This window comes from Sarcophilus harrisii, chromosome 1, assembly GCF_902635505.1.
Source record: "Sarcophilus harrisii chromosome 1, mSarHar1.11, whole genome shotgun sequence".
NCBI classification, from domain to species: Eukaryota; Metazoa; Chordata; class Mammalia; order Dasyuromorphia; family Dasyuridae; genus Sarcophilus; species Sarcophilus harrisii.
In genome coordinates this window covers 324,580,121-324,604,641 of record NC_045426.1, presented here as the reverse complement: position 1 = coordinate 324,604,641, position 24,521 = coordinate 324,580,121, and the positions used below count along the sequence as shown (strand labels likewise).

Here is a 24,521-nt window from a genome sequence, read left to right as displayed (position 1 = left end):
AGGGGTCTATCACATTAAAAAGGGTTAAGAACAGCTGGCCTAGGTTTTCAGTCTGTTAGATAGGTGTTATCTCTTTACTAGGAGCTTAGCACATTGCGTTATTGGTTTTGTAAATGGAACTATCAGCATTTCTCTTTATAATCGATTTAATTTCTTGTTTGGTTTTAGCAGGGTTTTGTCCCATTGCGTTTCATGGAAACAGCTACTGAGATAGAGTATGCATTAATAGACTTAAGAGATTGAGACCTGGATTCTGTTCTTAGCTTTTTATCACTGATTCTGAAATTTTGGCCTCTATAATAATGTGGTTCATTAACTACTTAAACTGCCAAAAAGAGACTCTTTTGTTGATCAGATAATCAAGACTCTGTAGATACAAAAACAAAAATGAAATAGTCCCTGCTGTTAAGGGGCCTATAGTCTTTTGGGAAGATAACATATATATGTTATCAGGGGAGACACATGCAGCTGGAAAAAACTGTCAGTAAACGCTTCATACAGAATTGGCGATTGAAAGCATTTCAGGCATGAGAAGTTCTGTTCGTTTGCACAGAAATGGGAGATATAATGTTATGAGGGAGGAAATCAGAGCTGTAATGTCATGTATAGAGGAAAAAAGGCTAACTTGCCTAGATCAGAGAGTATATTAAGTTGGATAATATCTACTAAGCCTGGAAAGGTACATTGGAGCCAAGTTGTAAAGATCTGTAAATGAGAAACAGATCAGATATTGATCTTAAATGTTTTGAGTTTATTGAACAAGCAGAATGACATAGACTTGTGCTTTAGGAATTAAGCTTTATTTTACTTATTCTGTGGGATCATTGAAATGGGAAGATATGCTGAGCATAAAAAGACATTCGCATCCTATCAAACAACATATAGAAGACAATATTATGGGTATATGATTGGAAAAGGATTTGGGCTCGTATCTTAGACAGCCCAAGTGTTAAAATTGGTGATACATTAAGTCGATTTTTTTATAGATGATTTGTATAAGTCAGTTCAATCCTGTCCTTCTTTCATTGACGTCTAACTCTTTGTGATCCCATTTGGGGTTTTCTTGATAAAGATACTGGAGTTGTTTGCCATTTTCTTCTCCATCTTATTTTGTAGATGAGGAAACTGAGGCATTCAGGATTAAGTGAGACTTACTCAGGGTTATAAAGCTAGTAAGTATCTAAAGCCAGATTTGAACTCAGGAAGATAACTCCAGTTCTGGTACTTTATCCACTTTGCCATCTAGTTAATCTTACTTGTGGGAAAAGATTAACAGAAATTGAATTCAATAATATATGGAGGTAGACCGCATGCTCATGAAATCATGGACTCATCAAAGATTAAGAAACTTAGTTTGTGTATTTATTGTGTCAATTTTAGTGGGTCCAAACTAACCACATGATAAACTTGGTCAACTCCTTAAAAATACTAATGAGTAATCTTGCTTTGAATTCAAATTCAGATGGGTTGTAGTTATTAAAATTGCTTGTGGGACAGTTTTGTTGAAACCTTTACATATATGCTTGCTTCATGGTATGGAGATATCTCTAAGTTGTTGAAAGCTTTTTCATTGTGATGAGGTTAGTGGCAGTGCAGAGAATTTTGGAAATCCCCTTTTGGTCAGAGGCTTGGGTTCTTCGTGAAAGAATTTATGAATCTGAAGAGTTTTAGGTGGCAAAAATGGAAGTTTATTGTTGGATGAGAAGTCAGCTTTGTTAAGAGACTGACTTCTTTAGTGGCAAAGTTCTATTAGAGAAATGGAGGCTGGCACTGAGAAGAAAATGTCTTCTCAATTGGCAGGGTCCTGGCAGCTGTACCAAGGGACAAGGCATAGTCCTGCTTTGGACATTCTGCAAAGAAATGAATAAACAAAAATCTATTTTATGAGCAGATCTTGGTGGGAGAAGGGGTTGGGTATGGGGCAGTCTGAGCTGATCAGACCAGGATCTCCCAAATGAAATTGCTTTGAAGGCTTTTTTCAGCCTGAATTTGAATAGAGATCCAAATTGCCTTAGAAATGGCCCAGTTGGATGATGTCACTTGTCTGGGGAGATATGCTTCCCAGGACGGCCTGAGACTTGAATCTCCCTTCTTTACAGATCAAAGGGTAGGCAATTTTAGAGTGTTAATTTTACAGATTAAAGGGAACACATTCTCTTCCTTCCCCTGCCCTCATCAATTGTATCAGCCAATCAATTTGAAAGGCTTAGATCAAGGGTCTTAAAAATATTTTGATGACTATTTTAATATCCTTGGTTTCCTTCATAATTGCATGCATTTTATTTTGTATGTTTAAAAACATCATTCATAGACTTCATCAAATTGTCAAAAGGCTCTATGAGTCAGTCAGCATATAGAGTTGACCCTTGAATTGAGTTTGGAAGAAAGTTTAGGATCATTCTAGGAAGAGGAGTTGAGTAGAGAGAGTGCATTTCAGGCCTGAGAATATATAGTTCCTACGAGCCCGCAGTAAGTGCTGGGAATACAAAAAGAGATAAAAGACAGTCCCTGGAGGACTCCCAATTGGAAAAATTTAAGAACTCTTGGTTCTTGGCTTGGAGCCTGGTGGTTAGGGGCCATATTTCTCTTGAGACTTTGAGACCTTGGTTTTCCAGCAAATCCAAAATGCAAATTTATTCTTGAACTTCAGGTTGTGTAGATATCAGAGAACTCAACCTTCTTGGTGTTTGGCTACTTCTGTTACAGCTCCAAACTGCCCCTCTGTAAAAGAAGGGGCTTGTTTGAGCGGCTGGGTTTTTTTTCTCTGAGAGGAATAAAGAATTGATCTCAAGGAGGTAGATGTTGTGGACTGTGGTTTATTGCGCCTACTATGGATCTTGGTTTACCTCAGAATAAATATAAATGTTAACTTGGGGCCATTAACATGTGGTGTATATATAAACCCCACAGAGTCTGGGTGTTTGGAGTGAATTGGAGAGGGAGCAGTGAAGAGCTCCTTGAACCATGTGCTGGAGTTAGCTATAGCTCACCTGACCTGCCGAAGGGGTCACCCACCTTTCCCTCTGGTTGGAGCACTTGTTGAAGAGAAGCATCTAGGCAGAGGGCACTTAGTTACCAAAAGATAGAAGCTCAGCTCTCCCATGGCTCTCACGTCTCTCAACTTGACATGGCTGTACTTGCAAGGCAGTTTAGTCGTAAACAGAGTGGAAAGAAAAGCCTTTAAGGTGATGTAAGGAAAGTTAGCTTGAATCCTTCACAGAAGGGCTACAAAAGTTTAGAGGAAACATTGTTGAAGTAGCAGGGCAGTATAGGAAATGATTTATGTAGATCATATCATAGGATTGTAGACTTACTAGATAGAAGGGCCCTCAAAGGCCCAGTTGAAGAATCTGACTGTTGGGGAGGTTACTTGACTTGCCTAGGATCACACAACTAGTAAGTATGTAAGACAAGATATGAAGCTAGGCTTTCTTGATCCTCAAGTCTAGGGCTTTATTTATCCCTTGTTCTATGATTCCTTTCAAAGCTAGTCAGAGAGGTCTTGAAGTTCTGTGTTTTATTTTGACTCAAATTCATGGTTCTCCTTTCATTTTGGGGCAGAAGGGGGAAAGCCCACCAGGTGTGGTTTGAATGCTATGTTCTAATCAGATTTTTCCTTTTATATTCCAGAGAACTTGGTAGGGGGGAAGGAGACTGGTAAAGATGGAGTTGAGGAAAGATTTTAAATGATTTTTCCAAAAGAAATTTAAATCTCATTTCCCATCTTTTAAAGGTTAACTTGTTTAAGTGACAAAAGGCACAAGACTTGACTTCTGGAAGCAAAAAAGCAGCCAAGTCTTCATTCATCAAATACTTATTTAGTGTTTATCAAGTGCAAGCTAATGGACTAGTTCCTGAGAGGCAAAAAAGGAAGTTCAAGGTACGGTTCCTGAGCCTTCTTTGATGGTCCAAAGTCAAAAAAGATTTTTAGAGACCATCTAACTATGTCATCTACATCTGAAATACATCTGAAATAAAGTAATTGTATGCTAAAATACAAACCACTTTCTGATGAAAGATGTCTAAGTGGTATGGGACTGTGTAGTTGAGCTTCCTTAGGAAGCAAGGAAAATACCACTACTTACTAGGATAATCGGGGAAGAGGTGTCATTTAAGCTTTACATTGAAGGAAAGATAGTCTTTAAACTGATTTCCATAGCAATAAGAGAGTGTAGAGGACATTGTAAGTAGAGGGAGTGCTGTATACAAAGACAAGATATGAAAGAAATAGTGTATTTGAAGAAATCACATTCAGATTGACAGGATTATAGAATTTGTGTACAGGAAGATAGAGAGGTGAAGCTGGAAAGGTAGATTAGAAACAAATTATGGAGGACTTTAAATGGGGGCAAGGCAGTTAATAATTTGGTTCTTTTGTGTGTTTAATAGGGATTCATTGCATATATTTAAAAAAGAGAATTGATGTACTCAAAGTAGCATTTTTTTAAAAGGAAGATTAAACTTGTGGTGGTATGCAAAATTAATTTGAAGATTGTCTGTATCCTGAGATGGTAGGTAAGAGGCTATTGCAATAATCTAGCCATTATATGATGAAGACCTAAACTACTTAAATAATAGTAATAATAGAAGGAAAAAGATGAGTTCTAGAGATTTGAGGAAAGAATTAATAGAACTTTGCAATCAATGGGATGTGAGGAACAAAGGAGAGGAGAAGAGTCCAAGACATGGACTTGAAGAGCCTGCATGACTGGGTTGTACTGTTTATTAATTAAAAAAAGGAACTTAGAAGGAAGAGTTTTTGGGGGAGAATGATGATAACAAAAGTGATTCTACATTGTTTTCTGAATTTTCAAAAGAGCATTTATTCTCCATTCATTCAAAAATATTTGTAATTCACCAAACATTTATTAATAGCCTTCTAACTGGTCTTTGTGTATTTACTCCAACCCAGGTCCAATCTGTCCTTCATTTAGCTGTCTAAATTATCTTCTGACCATGTCACTAGCCTGTTCAAAAACCTTAATTTGACTCTTAAGACCAAAGATGAACTCCTTTAAAGCCATTTACAAACTAGTTCCAAACTTCCTTTTTTAGCTTTTATTGGGTTTTATTCCCATTCATACCTTCTAGCCAAATTGGAGCACTCCTAGCTGACTGCCAACATTCCATCTTTTCTCTTCTGTATCTGTCTCTTTAGAGGTTTTGCTTTGGTGTCATCTGCTCATTGAGGCATTTCTGGTTTTCTTTTCCCCCCAATCCACCTCCACTCCCTGAATGTTCTTACCTTCCTCATCATTTTCTAGAGCCTTTTCATCTTTTCCTCTACTGAATATATATATGTATATATATGTATATGTATGTATATATGTCATACTCTCCAGAAGAATATAAACTTTTTGAGGACATGATCCATCTCGTCATTTTCTACTTTATGGTGCCTATACTGAATTACACTGCTTATGCTACACTTAGGAACTAAGTTTCTAAATGAAGTTTTTTTGTTGGTTTTTTTATTCAGTTGCCTACTGTGCACAAAGCAGGAAGTTGGAAATACAGGACTAGAACATGATCCTAGAGATCATGCTCTGTACACTGTCTTGCACTTTAGGAACTGATCTTATTTTCAAAAACATTTTTGTTTTGGTGCAACCAAGTTAGTGTAGTTGGTGTAACCAAGAGAAGAGCTCTGATTGGTTTGGCTGTGATAGATCTGTTCAGGAATACCCAAGCATAGAGAACTCCTACTGTCTTATAAGACTAGTCAGTTCTATTCCTACTTGGAAATGGACCCACATTCTCTTCATTAAGAAGGAAACACATGTTAGTCTTTTTTGGCTGCAAGGGGCTTGAATTAATGAGGCAGCTCCTTTTATTTTATTTTATTTTTTTATTTTTTTTTTTATTTAATAGCCTTTTATTTACAGGATATATACATGGGTAACTTTACAGCATTAACAATTGCCAAACCTCTCGTTCCAATTTTTCACCTCTTACCCCCCCCCACCCCCTCCCCTAAATGGCAGGATGACCAGTAGATGTTAAATATATTAAAATATAACTTAGATACACAATAAGTATACATGACCAAAACATTATTTTGCTGTACAAAAAGAATCAGACTCTGAATTATTGTACAATTAGCTTGTGAAGGAAATCAAAAATGCAGGTGTGCATAAATATAGGGATTGGGAATTCAATGTAATGGTTTTTAGCCATCTCCCAGAGTTCTTTTTCTGGGTATAGCTAGTTCAGTTCATTACTGCTCCATTAGAAGTGATTTTGTTGATCTCGTTGCTGAGGATGGCCTGGTCCATTAGAACTGGTCATCATCTAGTATTGTTGTTGAAGTATATAATGATCTCCTGGTCCTGCTCATTTCACTCCGCATCAGTTCGTGTAAGTCTCTCCAGGCCTTTCTGAAATCATCCTGTTGGTCATTTCTTACAGAACAGTAATATTCCATAATTTTCATATACCACAATTTATTCAGCCATTCTCCAACTGATGGACATCCATTCAGTTTCCAGTTTCTAGCCACTACAAAAAGGGCTGAGGCAGCTCCTTTTAAACGAGTTTTATCAGTTTTAAGTTCAGTGCAATGAAACCTGTCTGTTAGTAGAGGCTATTGGCAATGAATAATTTGACTTTTCATATCTATCTGTCTTTGTTCCCAAACCCATGGTTAGTGTATATGATTATATTTTGGGAAACAGCCAAGCTAGTTTGAGTGGGCAGTTTGGATCTAATCTTATCAACTAGATTATGTCTGGGTGGTGTGAATTTTTGTCTTGAAATTTAATTTTATGTTGACCTAGATGATATTCTTATCTACTGGCTCCCTTCACAATGCTTTCTGAAATCAGGGACAGAGAAAGTGCTTCTTCCTTTTATTTTGCTTTTGTTAAGAAAGCTATTGTATAATCACATATCCTGTGCAACATTTATGAATGTTATCACCTGAGACTTTTGGCAGGTGGCAGCTGGGAAGGGGGACTCAAAAGGAAGCCTGAAGTCAATCTTTGATTGGTCAGCCTCTTTGGCTAGATATTACTAGATAATTTTTTTAGAACTCATGATTGTGTTGATAATGTGAATGAGTTATGTTTTTCTTCACAAAATGAGAGCAAAATAGTTTGTTGAAAAAGCAGTAATAAATAACAAAACCCTTCTCTCTAGTGTATCTGACAAATGCTTATCTAGGCCTTTACAAAGTTATAATTATTTACCAACCTGCTTTTATCAAAAAATTTTAAAATAGTTGCAGAATTCCAACATATGACTTAAAAAAAAAAAACCTCAAAATCAAAACTTGTTTGAAGGATTTATTTGTTTGTAAATACTACCTACTCTTCCACATAGTTGTTTTAAATCTTTGCCACAATCTTTGAAGCTTCCTAGTAAGAGCAGTAGTGATAGTTTTTTTTTTTTTTTTAAGAAGTTAAATAAACATGAAATTAAAAGGGCCGTAGAGTACATTTTGGTAAACCAAAATATTGCTTGGTGGCATAAAGCCACAGATCCATTAAAAAAAAAAAGCATGCGGAAATGTGGTTTTGCTGTCTGTCATGCAGGCTGCTCAACTGTCAGAAGCATACATTGTTTTATGGTGTGTTTTCACAAGTCTGACCATGGCTTTCTCTCCCTTGAATTTTTTTCCCCTTGTATGTCTACATTTATGGAAGACTTGAATTTAGTGATATCATCAACAACCAGAAAGCGTAGAGATGTTGGGTAGAGCAGTTTGCATGATAAAATTCTGTTTTAGGTGCAGTAATCTTCAGTTCTACACAGATGAGAGCTCTGGATTATATCAAGAGTATGTTAAATGTTCATATTGTGGAACTGACCAGTATAAGTAAAATAAATATTTGGGTTCTAGCTTGGCCAGGGAGAAATTAGAGATCCAGGCATCCTGATTCTTGATTGCATTATTTTGAGTGTTCAAACAAAACATAGTTGACCTGTCTTGAAATAATTCTATATTTTCAGAATGAGAAGAGGTCATATAATTTGCCTTTGTGATTTTCTCCTTCCTCCTCTTTTTAAGCCCTGGAAAGTAAGAATAAAAATGGAATATTTATTCTTCTGTTCTTTCAGACATTTGGATATGATGAATCTAAATATTTCAAGTTATAGTTTTAGCTGTGCACCACCATCTGTGACTTCATACAAGCCAGCTAACCTTTTCTGGCCCTAGTTTGCTCATTTCTAAAATGATGAGTGAGTTGAAAGAGTTCAAAGAAATAGGCAAGAACTTTATATATAAATATAGACTCATTTGTATTCATATTTATTTACATCAGGTCTTTTTGCAGGGGCAAAAACCTGGAAACTAAAGAAATCTTTTTGTTGGCTGAGCAAATTATGAAATATTGTTGTGCTATGCTAAGAAATCATGAAGGAGAAACGTGTCAAAGAAACCTGAGAAAGCTTATATGAACAAACGCAGAGTGAAATAAGCAGAATTAGGAGGATAAATCAATAACTGAGCAAATGGTGGTATATAAATGTAGTAGAAGACTGCCTACTAAAGTCAGAAATCATAAAAGAGAGTTTTAGAAAAATCTGGTAAACTTTATGTGAGCTGATGCAGAACTAAGTGGAGGAGGACAGGAAAACAATTTATATATAACAACAGCATTATAAAGATAATTTAAACTTAAGAACACTGATCAAATGTAATGACCATCTATGATTTCAGGGAACCAATGATAATGTGTATTACCCATTTTCTGATAGCAGATGAAATAAGACATCTTTTTGCACATGGTCAGGGAGAGAATTTGTTTTGCTTGACCATAAATATTTCTCTTGAGGGTTTTATTTTTATTTTTTTCTTTTCCAGTGGGAGAATGGGAGAGTAAGGAATGGGTGTATTAAAGGGGGAGAAGACAAATGCTTGTTAATTTAAAAAATTTAAAATAAGGGTTGAATTAGATGACCTTTTAAAGGTTTTTCAATGATTTTCAAGCTTTGTGATTACAAAGTTAACATATAAAAATGCTTCACAAAACTTTAAAGTGCTAGATAAAAGTAACTATTAATATTGCTAATTATGTCTTCTCTTTATATCTCTCGCTTCCTCTTTTCCCAGAACAGTAAAGTTCTTCTTATTATTTTTAGAAAGGCAATTGGGGTTAAGTGACTTGCCTCAGCTTACACAGCTAGGAAGTGTTAAGTGTCTGAGGCCAGATTTGAACTCTAGTCCTCCTGATTCTAGGACTGGTGCTCTATCTAGTTCACCACCTAGCTGCCCCAAAAGTTCTTAATAAGAGTTTATTGAGTGAATAACGATCTTCAATGATTGTGTTCTGAATACCCATTCTGCATTTTCTTTCTTCAAAATGCCTCATCTGTTTAAAGTAATTTTTATCAGATGGCCTGACTGGGTACTAGCTTCTGGTTCTTGGGAGGCATGTTATTTGAAAGAAGGAAAAGGATATTTATTCTTCCCAATTTCCAACCCTCAGTATTCAGAAGTCAGCCCACTTTTTGCACTTACATTTTTATATCTGTTCTCTTTACTTCTTTAGTTTACCTCCAGAGAAACACTTTTAAATCTCATGAGTAGTGTGCCATATTGGGAAGAAAAATAATCACAAGTTCATACTTACAGATAGAGCTATGAAAGAGCCCTTTGTAAAGCATTTAAAGGCTTATAATGAGCTAGGCACTGTGCTGGGTTTTAATAAACCCAGGTTTATTAAAGCAAAAATCAATTAGTCCCTGTCTTCAAGGGTCTTAGATTTTTTTCAGGGGAGGCAGCATGTAAATGCATAAATATGTATGTGATAAATACAAAATAAGTTGGAGACAGGGAAGGTAGAACACAAGCAGTGGGAGGGGAGCAGTGGGTCAGAAAAGTCTTAATGTAGAATGTGGTGCTTGGAGTGAAGTTCCAAGCTTGGGATGGATGCCAGGGCAAAAGGAGAGAGATAAGCAATGGAAGGCAGAATAGAGAAGAGGCCAGTTTAACCTCAATTCTAGTGCGATCTGGAAGAGGCTAAGGCTGAGAGGGCTGACAAAACTTCCCTCTTGCCTCCACAAGCATAGATACAGATGAGAGTTGAAGTTTAAAACTGGATTTTCTCACTCTTAAGTCTGTTGCTCTTTTTTTATAATGTGCCTCCTCGTTAGGGGAAAAAGACATTCCTGTGTCTAATGTGAACACTCTGCGCAGACCTTTATATGGAATACATAAAAATGCAAGCAAAAAAATTTCAGTATAGAAAATGTTTGATTTTTGTATAAGTTCCTAATGTTCTTTAAGTTATGTTTTTGCAAAGTTTTTTTTGTTTTGTTTTGTTTTGTTTTTTATTATACCACCATTGTTAAGAAGTTTTTCCTTGAGAAAATCTTGTCTGAAATGGATCTTTGGTTTTCATTTCACATCCTTCACAATTAGTCTAGAAAGTAGTGCTTTCTAGAGGAAACAACATTATACTGTCTTAGAAAATGGTGGGTTCTGGATCTGTCCCTTTCACTTCATATAGATGTAGGATTTTGAATAAAGTACTTCATTTTATTGCTTCATAGTTCCTTCTTTTATAAAAATGAAGATAATCTACTTAAAAATTGGGATAAATGTAAAATAAGGTTTAATATGTTAACTTTATAATAAAACTCAGCAAGGAGTTCAGGTGTACCTTCTATGCTCCATTAAGTTTGCAGATGTCAAGAAGTTCATCATGGTTTCTAAATACCTCAACTCAGGAACAAAATTCAAAGTGACCTTGCAAGTTATATTGGATGAAGTGCAAAGTAAAACATTTAGGAAAAATAGTAGTAAATGTTAGAGAAATTTCAAGTTTAGTACTTTACTTAATATAAAATTGGTTTTAGGCTTTTTCCTCCTTCCTCTGAGAAATTTAAAAGCTTTTTCTTTAAAAAACTCAAACTTCCTACACCTCATTTCCCCCCCTCTCTCAATAGAAAAAAAAGTAGGGCTATAGGGACCTGTAGATAGTTTATACACTATGATCAGTATTTTGGCTAATTTTGCTTTGTTACAAAGATTGGAGGAAATGGTAAATTAAAAAAAAAAGATTTTATATAAAACTTTTTAAAGATACAGCTGATAGAATTTGTCATAACTAAAGGATTTTGGACAATTATTTTTTTCCTCTGTCTTCTTCCCCTGCAGTTAGTGGGAATGTGATTTTGAGTAATTAAGTATAATTATGGAAATTATGCCACTTAAGTCCATATTCTGTGCTTGTTCCTCTGCATTCACACACATAGCTCTGCAACCTCTCCTTTCCCCCCTTCTGTCCTCCAATTGCTATCATGTATCCTTGCCAGGGAACCACCGGCAGTAAAAAGAAAATATTTTTTATTCATTCATCATCTGATGTAAAATATATGTTTCCTATTGGCCAAAAAAAAAAAAATATATATATATATATATATATATATATATATATATACTGAGTGTCTTTTCTGGGTCATAGTACGTGAAAGTGGAGAAATAGCACATTTTCTGGGATAGAACCCATGACCTTACATTTCCTTTCAATCAATCAAGAAGGTCTGGACTCCTTTACTGTGCCATCCAGGCTGGCAAGCACTATGATCTGTCTTGGCTCGCTTCCATTCTGAATAACTTGTCTTATGCCCTGTGGTCCTCACGTAGTATAAATTAGTGAGGTATGCCTTCCTAATTGAGATAGAGCCCTAAGCTTGAATCAATACCTAATTGTAAATCTATTCAATTTATAGCATTATCTAATCTTGTTCATGTCTTAAAGAAAGCAGTGATATTGACCTTAGGAAATTATCTCATAAATCCTCCATCATCAGTCCTTGGAATCAGGTAGATAACAGGTAATGTTATTCCCACTTTATAGATGTAAAAGTGGAGTCCGACCTAGAAGAGTTAAGCTGACTTGCCTGACATCTAAGGTCAATTTGATAGGTGTGGAGTTATGATTGGGACTTTGTCTCTGTACCCTTTGGAATGTTTGATCATCATAGAGGTGTAACTAGGATGGGCCTTCTGGGGTTTGGCTTTTGGTATTGACATCAGCAATCTGATAGCCACCTTGGAAGTCCACTACAGGAGGGTTGGGAGTGGGGAAGTGGGGGAGCAAGCACTGTGCAAGAGCATGAGGGAGTGGGATTGGGATCTGGGGGTCCAGATCTGCCTTTGGACTATCATCTTGGACCCAGATTTTCTTAGTTTAAGACTTTGTAAGAAAAATGAGAAACTGATTTTGCAATCTCTGCTTTCCTACCCCCTTCCTTAAACCAAATCTTACCCTGATTTGTTTTTGTTAATGATATTAGTATTATTGTTCTTCCAGACCTGACACTTGTGTTATATTTGCTTTCTTTTTTTTTTTTTTTTACTTTTGATTTTCATAATCAGTTTCATAGATATTTTTATAACTATCTTTTTTTCCTCTTTCATGTTGTTCATCATTCCATTGTTGGCAATTCAGATGGCTATCAGTTGTGTTTAGGCTATTCATACCTGTCAACATTCCTCATCCCTGGACTTTATTTTTATTATAATTTTCTTGTTTGGCTTGTGTTTTATAGAGCCTCTCCCCAACTCCCATTGATCTTAGAACGTAACTGGATAAGTTATTTTAAAGCACCACTTGAAAAATATGATTCTCCTGCTCCAAGAACTTTGGTTCCTGGTAAAGTCCCACACTTCTTACTCAAGGGTCTTTGTAATCTTCCTATAACCTGTTTGTCTTGCTGTGTATTTTACTATATGAATCCTGTGTTTTAATAGAACCACACCAGGAATTTTTCACCTTTTTGTGTTTTCTGGATCCCTTGGGCAGTCTGTTGAAGCTTTTGGACTATGGCTCTCAGGCTAAGAAGTGACCAGAGAAGCTTTCCAGACACTCTGGGTCTTTACTTTTATTTGTTCTCTTTGCCTAGAATACCCTATATTCCAGCTCGACTTTTTTTTTTTTTTTTTTTTTAATAGCCTTTTATTTACAGGATATATACATGGGTAACTTTACAGCATTAACAATTGCCAAACCTCTTGTTCCAATTTTTCACCTCTTACCCCCCCCCACCCCCTCCCCTAAATGGCAGGATGACCAGTAGATGTTAAATATATTAAAATATAACTTAGATACACAATAAGTATACATGACCAAAACATTATTTTTCCAGCTCGACTTTTCAGAATACTATTGACTATAAGACCCATTTTATATGACTTAATTTTGTGTGTCTTCTCTCTCCTGCCTTCTCTGATTACTCTACAGAAACAATCTCTTTGGCCTCTGAACTTTTCTAGCTCTTTGGACCTCACTCCTGAGGCACTTATCACATACTTATGTGATTTGTGGACATGTCTTATCTCCTTTAGTCATGTGTAAACTCTTTGAGGTAAAGAGTTATATCTCTTCCTCTCTCTTACCCTACCAACTTCCAGTATTATTTAGTACACCGTAGTAATAATAATAATGATATTTATATAGTACTTATTCTGTGCCAAGCACTTTATAAATATCTTATTTTATCATCACAACAACTCAGTGTTGTAGGTGTTATAATTACCCTCAATTTACAGTTGAGGAAACTGAAGCATACAGAGGTTAAATGATTTGCACAGAGTAATACAGCTTCAAGGCTGGGTTTGAACCCAGGTCTTTATTTCCTCTGCCACAGCTGTTTCCACTATAATAGATATAAATAAGAATTAGTTATGGAAAGAATTCCTGAAATACTCCAACTGTGCTTAGTTTCGAAAACTTATCCTGATGAATATTCTGAAGTTGTTTTTTTTGCCCCTGAGATGATTTCATTACTTTACTTATTCTTTATTGCCTGGCTGTTCTTCTTCCCCCTTTTCCCCAAATTCTGTTGTCAAAGGAGGGTTTTTCCCTCCTTTTTTATAGCTATTTTTTATAGCATTCTGGCGTCTTGAAGTCCTTCTATGTACCTCAGGTTTCCCAGAATACTGATTCTGTTGTTACATGTTCTAAGACCTGTACCAAAATTCTCATTCTGATCCACATTTTTATTTTCTTGATGACAAACAGTATTGGATTGTAGAATCATGAAGATAGTAATGGCCTGCAGTGGTTTAAAAAAAAAAAAAGAGCACTTTATTTGGAATCAGAGGACCTGGGTTCAAATCCAGTTTTTGTTCTTTACTGCTAAGGTTTACCCCTGTATGTAAGCTGCTTCTGATATTCTTCTCATTCTCCCCAGAGAATAACAACCTCAGTCATACTGAACTTCCCATTTTGTATCTCTTCTCTTTCTCAATCAGATTTCTAGAAAATATTCTAGAAAAATAGTTTTCTCCTCCCTTTTTATTCCACAACTTTTTGCAGCCTGGTGTCTAGTATCATCACTTACCAAAGCTACTTTCTCCAGAGCATCAAACGGTGTTTTTTGATGCATTTTTTTTTTTTTTTCAGTGTTTGTTCTCTATCTCTGCCTAATTTGATGTTTCTAACCATCATCTCTCCTGGAGATGCATTGTTCTTTTTTCATTTTCTTCCCAAGTCTCCTTTTCTAGTTCATCAATCAGATTCTGCTCCCCAAGTGTTGTGGATGTTTGCCAAGTCTCTGTCTCAGGCCCCCATTAACCTCTCTATATTCTCTTTCTTGGTCACCTTGTTATTATCTTCCATAAGTCCAACTTTTTTTTGTGCCATTTATTCATAGGCCTGTATCCAGCCCTAGTCTTTTCCTTGAGATTGCTGCTGACTAATACTTTGTCTTAAACTATTGTCAAACCTTCTCTTTGGTCTCTCTTCCTCCAGGCCATCCACCACCCTGTTGCCCAAGGGATTTTCCTCAGATCCCAACCCTCAAGGTCTTCCCCTCCCAGATTCACTCATTCCTTATTTAGATTTTTTTGAACTTTGTCTAAAAAAGATTATTTGCCTGTTGAAGATCTAGAAAGGACCATAGTGGTCATCCATTTCAACTCTTCAATTTATAAATAGGGAAACTGAACCCCAGAGAGGCAATTGACTTTCCCATCTAATTCCATTCTTCAAATTCATCCTTGGTGTCTGGAAAACTAGTTATTCAAATCTATTCCTTCAGTCCATATTTTTGCTTGATTTAGAAAGTATAGACATTTTATCAAAATTAATTCAGAAGTTTGGACTACAATTTAAAACAGAAAAGCCTTTCTTCTCCTAGGTGTTAAGCTTTTCTTGACTCTTAGAGAAGTAGCTGACTGCTGAAAATGTATACCAGTCCCATCCCTGTCTTGTGCTATGGAGTGATAAAATAATTCTTTAAGGTGAGAGCTATTAACTTCTTTCTAACTAGCACGGTCTTTTGATGATACGGTTTTCTCATATCCTCTTTCTAGTGTGGTTCTTCACTGTGACTTTTTTCAACTTCAGGTTTTTCCTGAATTCAAGCAAAGAAACAATAATAATTATCATGGCGCTTTAATGTTTGCAAATGGTCTCTGTCTCTCATAAAGGTATAAATGGGCCAAAAATTAGACTTTGTAGATAATGACAGTAGAAAGAGACATGTTCAAAGAGGGATTATAAACTCCTAGTCCTGGGTAATGTCTTTCTCTCAAAGCAGCCCAAGATGGCAATGGTTTGTTGTTGATTTACATTGAGCTTGTAGTCCACTTACCTTCACCTCATCGCTTTTAAGTGAACTGCTTTCTAACTTCTTTCTCTCCCCCTGCTCCCCCTCAATCTTCTAATTTGGAAACTGACAATTTGAACACAAGGATATCCTTATTAAATTTAATCCTACTAGATTTGGCCCAATGACCTAATCTATTGAGTTTTTTTTATGTATTGATGTTTTATATTCCAATATGTTCTCCAACTAATCCATCCAACTTTGTATTAGTTGTGAATTTGAAAACCATGTCATCCATGTCTTTGTCCAAATCACTGATAAAAATATTAAACGCAGTAAAACACAGAACTTGGGAAACTCTACTAATATTTTGCTTCTAAATAAACTTATGAGCATCTTTATAAGTCTGATCATTTAAATGCTACTTCTGTTTGAGGCATTAAAAACTGTTAGTGATTGAAGGGATGATGAAGGAAATTCTTCTAGATGTTTATGTAGGATTATGTAGGATATGGCATATTATCAATCAGTAGATTCAAGAAGGAAAACTATCTTTGAAGTCATCTAGTCCAGCTTAATTTTATCGATAATAAAATTGAAGTGATTTGCCTGAGGTTGCACTGGCCCTTCATTGAGTGTTTGAGCTGAGATTTGAACACAAATCCTCTGATCCTAAAATCCAGTTCTTTTTAACATTATACTTTGTTGCTTTGATTTATTGCATTTTTGCATATTAGGGACAAGAAAGGGGGAAGATGGTTTTACTATAAACCAGATAACTATGAAAAAGAAGCATTAATAGTTGCTTGGAGCACAGGGAAGTTAGGCAAGGCACAGAGCTGGGAGGATTATGGTATAAAGATGAGAATTTGCTTAAATGTAGAATGAACTTTGGAGAGAAAAAAATGAATAAACCTTAGAACAGGTATCTTGTTGAGAATTTGAAATGATAGGTTAATGGAATTTTAAGTGATGAAGAATATAGGAAGTGGGAGATTTTAGAAGAAAAGAAATTCAGAGGATAGTTATTAGGACACATTATTTTGAAGTTCTTATTACCTCTCCCTTGATGATTTATAGACTTTAAGATGTTTTTTAAAAAATTATACCTCCTGCAAAAAATCTTTAGCATATAGAATAAATCATTTCTGTGTCCTGTACCCCTCAAATTATACTACTTATCATCCCTTCCCTCTGGCCCTGTCATAAGGGCAGTTTGTTTAGTTTGCCAATTGGGGTGGAGGGAAGAGGAAAAAATATTTGCTAAGTGCTTGCTCTGTGTCAGGCATTATGCTAATCAATTTACAGATATTCTCTCCTTTAATCTCAATTTAGCATTCTTCAAATGTAAAACAGATAATAGCACCCATATCATAGGTTGAAGATCAAATGAGTGACTTGCTCAGGATCATATGACTATTAAGAACTTGAGGCCAAATTTGAATTCAGTTTTCTTACCACATGTACAGTGGTATATGACTAGGTGCTTCTCAGGTAATCTCAGGTCAGCATTGAAGAATTTTGAAGCAAGCAACTAGGAAAAATCTCATTCGTTTTCTCCACTTCTTCAAGAGAAGCTAGACACAACAAGCATTTATTTATTAAATATTTACTAAATGAGAATCACTTTGGAAGTATATGTACCTGACAGAGACTCATTGAATTCTACTCTAATTTAACAAGAGTTTATTAAACACTTACTATGTATGACGCCCTACTTTAAAAATTGGGAATATGAAGAAAAAAAACAAACCCAGTCCCTAATCATTAGAAGCTTACATTGTTTTGAGAGAATGTGCCATGTAAATTATAGAATGAAAGAGTTTGGAGGAATCTAATAGATCCCCTCATCCCATTCCTTTATTTTATCTGTTCAGGAATCTAAGACTTGCTCAAAATCCCTTGGGAGTCAGCCACTGCAGAGGACATAGAATTTGGACATCTTATTCCCAGTTCTATCTTCTTCAACTATATCATTTCTTGTGCTCTTTTCACAATTAGCTGTATTAAAAACAGTATAAGCCACAAAGCTGTGAATATCTGTGGTCTGAATGCATCAACATTGTATGGATAATTTTAATAAAATCAAGTCTTTTAGGCTCTGGCCTTTGTTTATTTTGTTTTATCTGTTGGCCAGAAGTTAGATCCCAAGAAGAGAACCTGCCAAAATATGATCTTATATAAGTACAGAAATTTTGTTTGTGTGTGTGTGTGTGTGTGTGTGTGTGTGTGTGTGTGTTTTATGATTAATCTTGCATGGTTTTTAAACAGTGTTTCATGTAGTGTGAATAGTAGTGTATTGGAGCCCTATCAGTATTGAATCTACATCAACCAAGCTTGGGGAAGTTTTTATTTATCTTTTTATTCTGATATTGTCATTACTGTAAAAACTGACAATTTTATCACAGTCTAAACTTTATGAACAATATCTAAAATCTAACTTAGGCAACTTGTTATTCTGTGGGACCTTGATGATCATTAAGATCTAACATTTGATTTCATTTTGATTATTGGTTACATAATTTTGAACAATGACTTATTTGACACAAAAAAGCCAGGTGGCTTAAAAAAATCAAGAATTCAATTTTATATAACAAAAATGGCCACATTCCAAGTGATGTTTCAATAAGAGGAAAAATGACTTAGGTTTAGGGTACAAGACTTGGAAGACATGGATTCAAATGTACCTTCTACTTAGCTTTACTAGCTGAATGACAAGCAAATCGTGTAATCTCTCCGAATTAAAGTTTCCTCATCCATAGAAGGAAGATAATAACATCTGTGGTATGTCCTTTATAAAGCTATTATAACTTTCAAAGGAGATAATGGATGTACAAGTCTTTGCATAATTTAAAATGCTCTACAAGTGCTACCCAGTACTATTATTACTTTGCTGCTGCAGCTGTTGCTACTACTACTATTTACTACAGTGATTAAATTAAAAAGTAAAAGATAGTTTTACTTGTATGGAAGATCTTAATTGCTTTCATTTTATGGAAAGGAAAAGTTGAGCTGAGATGGTATTTTTAAGGAAAGAAGACCCTTTGCTTGTTTTGCTCTTAATTATTTTCTACCCATCCTGTAACTGTGATCACTTTGAAGAATCAAAACAACTTATAGGGTTAGACTAATTGTCAAGTAAGGTTGTATGGTAAGGAGATTTAAGGTTTTTTAGGGTCTTGAAAACTCAACTCTAACACTTAATTTTAAAATAACACTAAAAGATAAAACCTGAATGCCAGCATTCAGTATTAAGGCCTTAGTCTTACTTTTTAAGAGCCTAATCATTATTTGAATTGAAAAAATTAGCCAACATGAAGTTGATGGCATTGCTTTTGAAAAGTTAACTGATAAACTATGAGAGAAAAAGAATATATTTACAAGATTTGTTCCAGGCTTTTAGCAAATAAAGTTCACAGCCCAACCACACCTCCATGGAGGAAGGCAGGAGTTAAGCTTACCAAAATAATTTTCTTTCTCTCCATTCACTGCTGTCCCTTTTTTATTCCTCTACCTTCTTTCCCAACTTGTACCTCCATTCTGCAAATGAAACAGAGAACAGTTTGATAACATGGGTTACAATGTTTATCAGACTTGAGGACTGAAATGATTTGACCTTGCACAAATAATTGGAAATTTGTCACAAGGCTCATCATTCTCCATTATTCTTAACATTTGGAACAGTATTTAAACACAAGAACCATAGTACAGAAGATGTATTTGAGATACCAAGTATTTATCTAAGCAAGAATTTCTTTCAAAGAGGTTTTTAAAAAAAGCTTCAGAGATGGGAGGGAGATAGTCTTTATTTAAAAAAAAAAAACTGTTATAGAGAATTTTAGTAAAACGATACATCATCTTTGAAAAATCTGAACTAGTTTTATAAAGTATAGTGATGCCATGGCTATCTTCAGGTGAGAGAAATCATTCTGATTTTTATCACTGTATGTGATGTTCCCCTCAGCAAACAAACCCCTTACCAAATCATCTTCACCAAAAGTAGAATATAAAGTGTTAGGATCAAAGGATGGAGTTCTTTAATGTATCCAATAACTGAGCACTGTGTACTTTATGTCACACTTACTGTGCAGTAAAAATACCATAAATACATGTTTTAAAAAGAAAGTTGAATGATATTGCTTAAGAAGTTCCCATTAGGAGTGAGTGCCATAGTCAGTTAAATACTTGTCTTGAGAGGAGGCAATCATAATGGAGACTGACCCTTTCTCAGACTTGGCAAGTCTTTTTAGGTTTAGATATTTATCTGAAGATTAAAATAAGGGACATGACAATATATGCTGTATTTTAGAAAATTAATCACAAAGTTTAATAATAAGTTAAATAGCAGCAGAAATTAGTTTTAAAATGTGACCTGTCTAGATACTATATGTAGTTCCTTTTCCATATTCACTATTTCTAATTAAAGAGAGGAGCATTATTCTGGAGCATACTAAGGTGAACAAGTATTCAGATTCATTTATGCTTGACAGTTGCTCCTTTCTCTTTTTGTTGTCTTATTTTTAAACAATTGTATATATAAATCCATTATTTTAATTTTAATTGACCAACCTGGAGGTGTTATTTTCTTAGGGAGAATTTTTTTGTTAAAGGCTCAATAGTTGACTCTTGCAGTCTAGAAAGCTAATGACTACATGAATAAATTGATTCTGAAAATGTTATTACTTCATATTATTTTATATTAGGTTCTGTACAGCATGTTGTGCAAAATGAGCATTTAAATGAAATAAATAGACAAATTGGAAGCATCAGAATTACTATTACCAATTCGCTAGAGACACTTGTATTGTCTATTCAAAAATTGAGCCATTCTCACTCTTACTGTATGGAATAATCATACTTAACACTTTGGTTCAAAACGTTTATGACTCTTCTGTAAAGTTGAGTTTATTGGACATAAAGATAGAACTAACTCATTAGCCCATTGAGAGAATAATTCTTAACCTTTAGACTGTCTTATGAATAAACCTCTCAAAAGTTTCATTATTTCCCCAAAATGCTTTAAATCTACATATATGCAATGAATATATTCGGTGATTGTACTTTTAAAATTCCATAATGAGCTGCTTCAGATAAATTATTTTGTGATTTAAAATAAGACATATATTTCAATCTTTGTGTTAATTAATTCACTGTGATGTAATATGATCCATCTATTTCACATTATGTTCTCACATAAACTTTTCCCTTACCTCCAAGTATTTGAAATGCTTGTTTTGATATTGTGCGTATTTATATATATAATATATACCTAATAAACCAGATCCACCTTTTTCTTTTTGCAAAGATTATTCTGTATCAGAAAAATTAATCCTGAAATAAATGTTCTTTTAGAACATTTTTTTCTGAAACTATATAGACGCGCGCGCACACGCACACACACACACGTAAATAAAATTTCCTTTTGGCTGCCGAAAATGGATTTCCCGAAAATGTTTTGCTTTCTATCTAGCATACATATGTAGTAGTGCTATTTCCATTATGTGACAGATCAAAGCCCCCAATAACAATTCATTAATAACAAATGTTTTAAAATCCGAATACCTGTTATTTATAAGAAATGAGAATGTTGTAAACAAAACTGAGTTACAACTTTTATACATTTTAGAATCATTTATGGTGGGAGGGACATTTTCAAAATCAAGCTTGTGCTCAGCAATATTTCTATTAAATAGCTACTTTTATTTATTTTGGTGATAAGGAAATAATTGATTTAAATGGTACTAAATTCTATATAGGTGTTATTCTTTTGACAGTGATTTGATTGTTGTTCAGATGTGTAATAATAGCCATCTCTCCAGGATTGTAAATGCAATAGATAGACCCTTGCTTCTTTCCTTCCTTACTTGGCAGAAAAATAAAAAGAAACTAAATTGTATTCCTTGTCATTTCCTTTTAAAATTTATGACAGGTCATACTGTTCCATTTATTCTTTTATCACTTCTTTGAGATAGCACATAGTTCCTTTGGTGTTCCTATGTACACAGTGTTTAATGTACAGTTAAAACATTGTTTCTCTGAAATTCTTTTCTATTTAAAAAATTTCTTGTCTAAATTTTGTTTTTGTTTTTTCTTTTTAAATGGAAATTATACAAGGAAGAGAGGAATGGAAAGCAAGGGAGGCAAAAAAAGTATGCTAAGTGGAAGGTGAAGAAACATTTTGAGTTTATTTTATTCCTACACAAGTGTCTTTGGTGTATTGGGAGAGAAATAATAGAAGTGTCAGAATTTGTTAACATATTTGACAAACTATGGCAGCAAAAACTCCTTTTTCCATTTTGGCATGAGCAATCACCCTTTTATTGGACCATTAATGCTATTTTGGAACATCATGCTGTATCCAAAGGCAATAATTTAGCAGCTGTTTATCAGGAGCTTTCATAAAACATTGAATACTATTATAACATCCAGTAACCCTAACAACAGCATTTCAGAATCTGGGCCTGTTTAAATGGGATATCCGTGAATGTACTTGTTCAGGGATGCATGACCCACATCACCTATAAATTTGATTGGAAGTTACAGTGCTGGCATAAACTGATGGATAGCAGATTAGAACCCTGATTAACCATGTGATTTGAAGGCTGGGAATATATTGTCTAAGCAAGATTCATCAGACGCAATCAGAATTTCAAGTGGTCAGATGAAATTCAAATGTGTATTGTGGATCTCCCCCTAACCCCCTCCTGTGCTTTTCCTCTTAGGTTGCCTTTTTATTTTTATTTCCAAAGCTGAAAAATACTTCTTTGATGAATCTGCTCCTCACCCTAAAGCTGTCTGTCTGTTATTCATCAGAAAGCAGGTCGCAGTTCAGTGAGCAGAAGAAAAGATTTTAATAGAAGCTGTGCCAAGGGCTGTAATGCATCATTTTAGGACCCTAATTACATTACAATGACAAATATCAATGGTGACAACAGCAATAACCTACATCCTTTAATGGCTATGCTGGAAAAGGAGTTTGGGCCCTGCGCCATTAGATTAGACTCAGTTTCAAAACATAGGCCATTAGAAGTGTGTGTCCACAGTATTATTGGCCGATAACTGAAGCCCAGTGGAAAGGCCTGTAAATAAATGATGCCTCCCTAAAGCTTGCTCCTGTGGGACAAAAGAGGCAAAATTAGATGACCGTGGAAGCTGCGCTGTTTCCGAGGCAACTTTAGCTTTCAAAGTGAAGAATTGCCTGCTTAATATTATGAAATCACACTTCCCCCCCTCCTGCTGCCAATTAGACTCACCATAAAAATCCATTGGTGTGGCAACTAAAATAAATTATGAAATTCTTTAAATAAAAGACTTTTAATAGGTGGAAAGGTTTTCCCTATTTTCTATTATGTCTAGTGTATATGAACTTGCATATAATAATAAAAAACCCTTTTTCCTTTTGGAGGATATGGGTGGGAAGTCCTTGGGGCTAACATTTAGATAGATTTGAAATAAGTAAATTCCCATTTAGGGAAATAAATTCTTTCTCATCAATTTGTATTTCAGCAGTAGCTATCTCTATAATGTTATCCTCCTTAGAATAGAGCTCATTCTCTGGATTGTGTAGGCAAATGAAAGAACTCAGTTTTCTTATGTGCCCACATATTTTTCAGCTCTCCTAGCAAGGGACTATTTTATTTATGTAAACAACATAATGAGGAAAATATGCCTGGCAGATGGTTCTGAGTATCAGAATCATCAGTTTGGTCTGCCCCAAAGTGTCTCATTATCTTTTTCCTCTCTCCCCTTCCACCTCTCCCTACAAAAACTTAACAACTGAATGCCTTTGAGATGCATTTTCACTAGCTTGGTAAATGTCCCTCCATTTTCTTAGCCCACCGCTGGAATTTCACCCCATAGCCATCATCGTGTGTTTCATATATGTGGGGAGTGGTTTGGTGATTTCCCTTGCCACTTTGGGTGATGTTTTTAAAATCCTGGTGGATTGAGAAGTATTCTATAGAGCCAGTGTACTAAATTACCTCCTGGTGATACTAATAAGTCTGTACTCATCAGTGTCTTCCCTATATTTTTTCATGAAAACAAAGTTAGAATGGTGTTAGAGCTTCATGGTGAGTTTATGTTAAGTTTTTAAGGTTCTGGCATTTAAAAGATTGCATAGCTACAAGGTCAAAAAGGTTTGTGATGAAACAAGGAAAACCTAAATTGCATAAGTATGAGTATCTCTGTCATTTGGATAATAACTTTGCAAGAAAAAGTACTGTGTCCTTCCATATAATGAGGAACTGACCCTGGGCAAAATTTATTTTGAAGAATACCTTAGGAGTTATAACTTTTATAAAAGTTATAACCTTTTCTACCTCTCAATACCTTGCTTCAGCCTGGCTCTTTCTAATCATATAAAACCATATGCTATTGCATGTCTGTGTATATATATTGTATACTGAAGTATGTTGTAGCATACTGTGTTAAAATACAAATTAAGTCCTCTGTGGCTTTTCAGAAATATGCTGGTTTTTTTTTTTTTTTTTTTGGTGGTGTTGTTTGTTTTTTAGTCTCATTGTAATACTGGGTTGGTTTAAGATATCCTAAACTCTAATTTATTACATTAAACTCTTGCATTGTCTCATAATCTGTCCACTGAAGCTTCCATAAACAGTACTTTAATGATTGATTTTAATCATCGAAAGTTCTTAAAATACTTGCCAAATGCTCAAGGATAGATAAATCTGAATTCAAGATAGTATGGAAAAACAATGGCAGGATGGTTAATCTGCCCTGATGGAAATGTTCTCTGTGCTGATAGAATCAGGAATCAATTTAAGTATTAATATAGACTTTTAGTATTACATAGATATAAAATTTTTGCTGTAAATTGATTCTCTCTTTATGTTATTGGTGATGGTTCTTAGTTCAACTGTAAATAAGCCCATCTTACTTCCTACCAGTATCAATAACAGTGTTTACTATCAAGAGTTACTGATTCAAGATGGCATAGTACTGCCTTTCCTGTAGCTTGCAGGATGGCATAGATCACCTAGAAAGTCTTTATTTAG

General features: G+C 35.0%; 1 protein-coding gene across 5 annotated transcripts in view; it reads left to right on the top strand.

Annotated features, from left to right (window-relative positions):
- The window catches only part of TLE4 (TLE family member 4, transcriptional corepressor), a 159,394-nt gene that overhangs the window by 14,746 nt on the left and 120,127 nt on the right, over window positions 1-24,521 (top strand). The gene's annotated exons all lie outside the window — the stretch shown is intronic.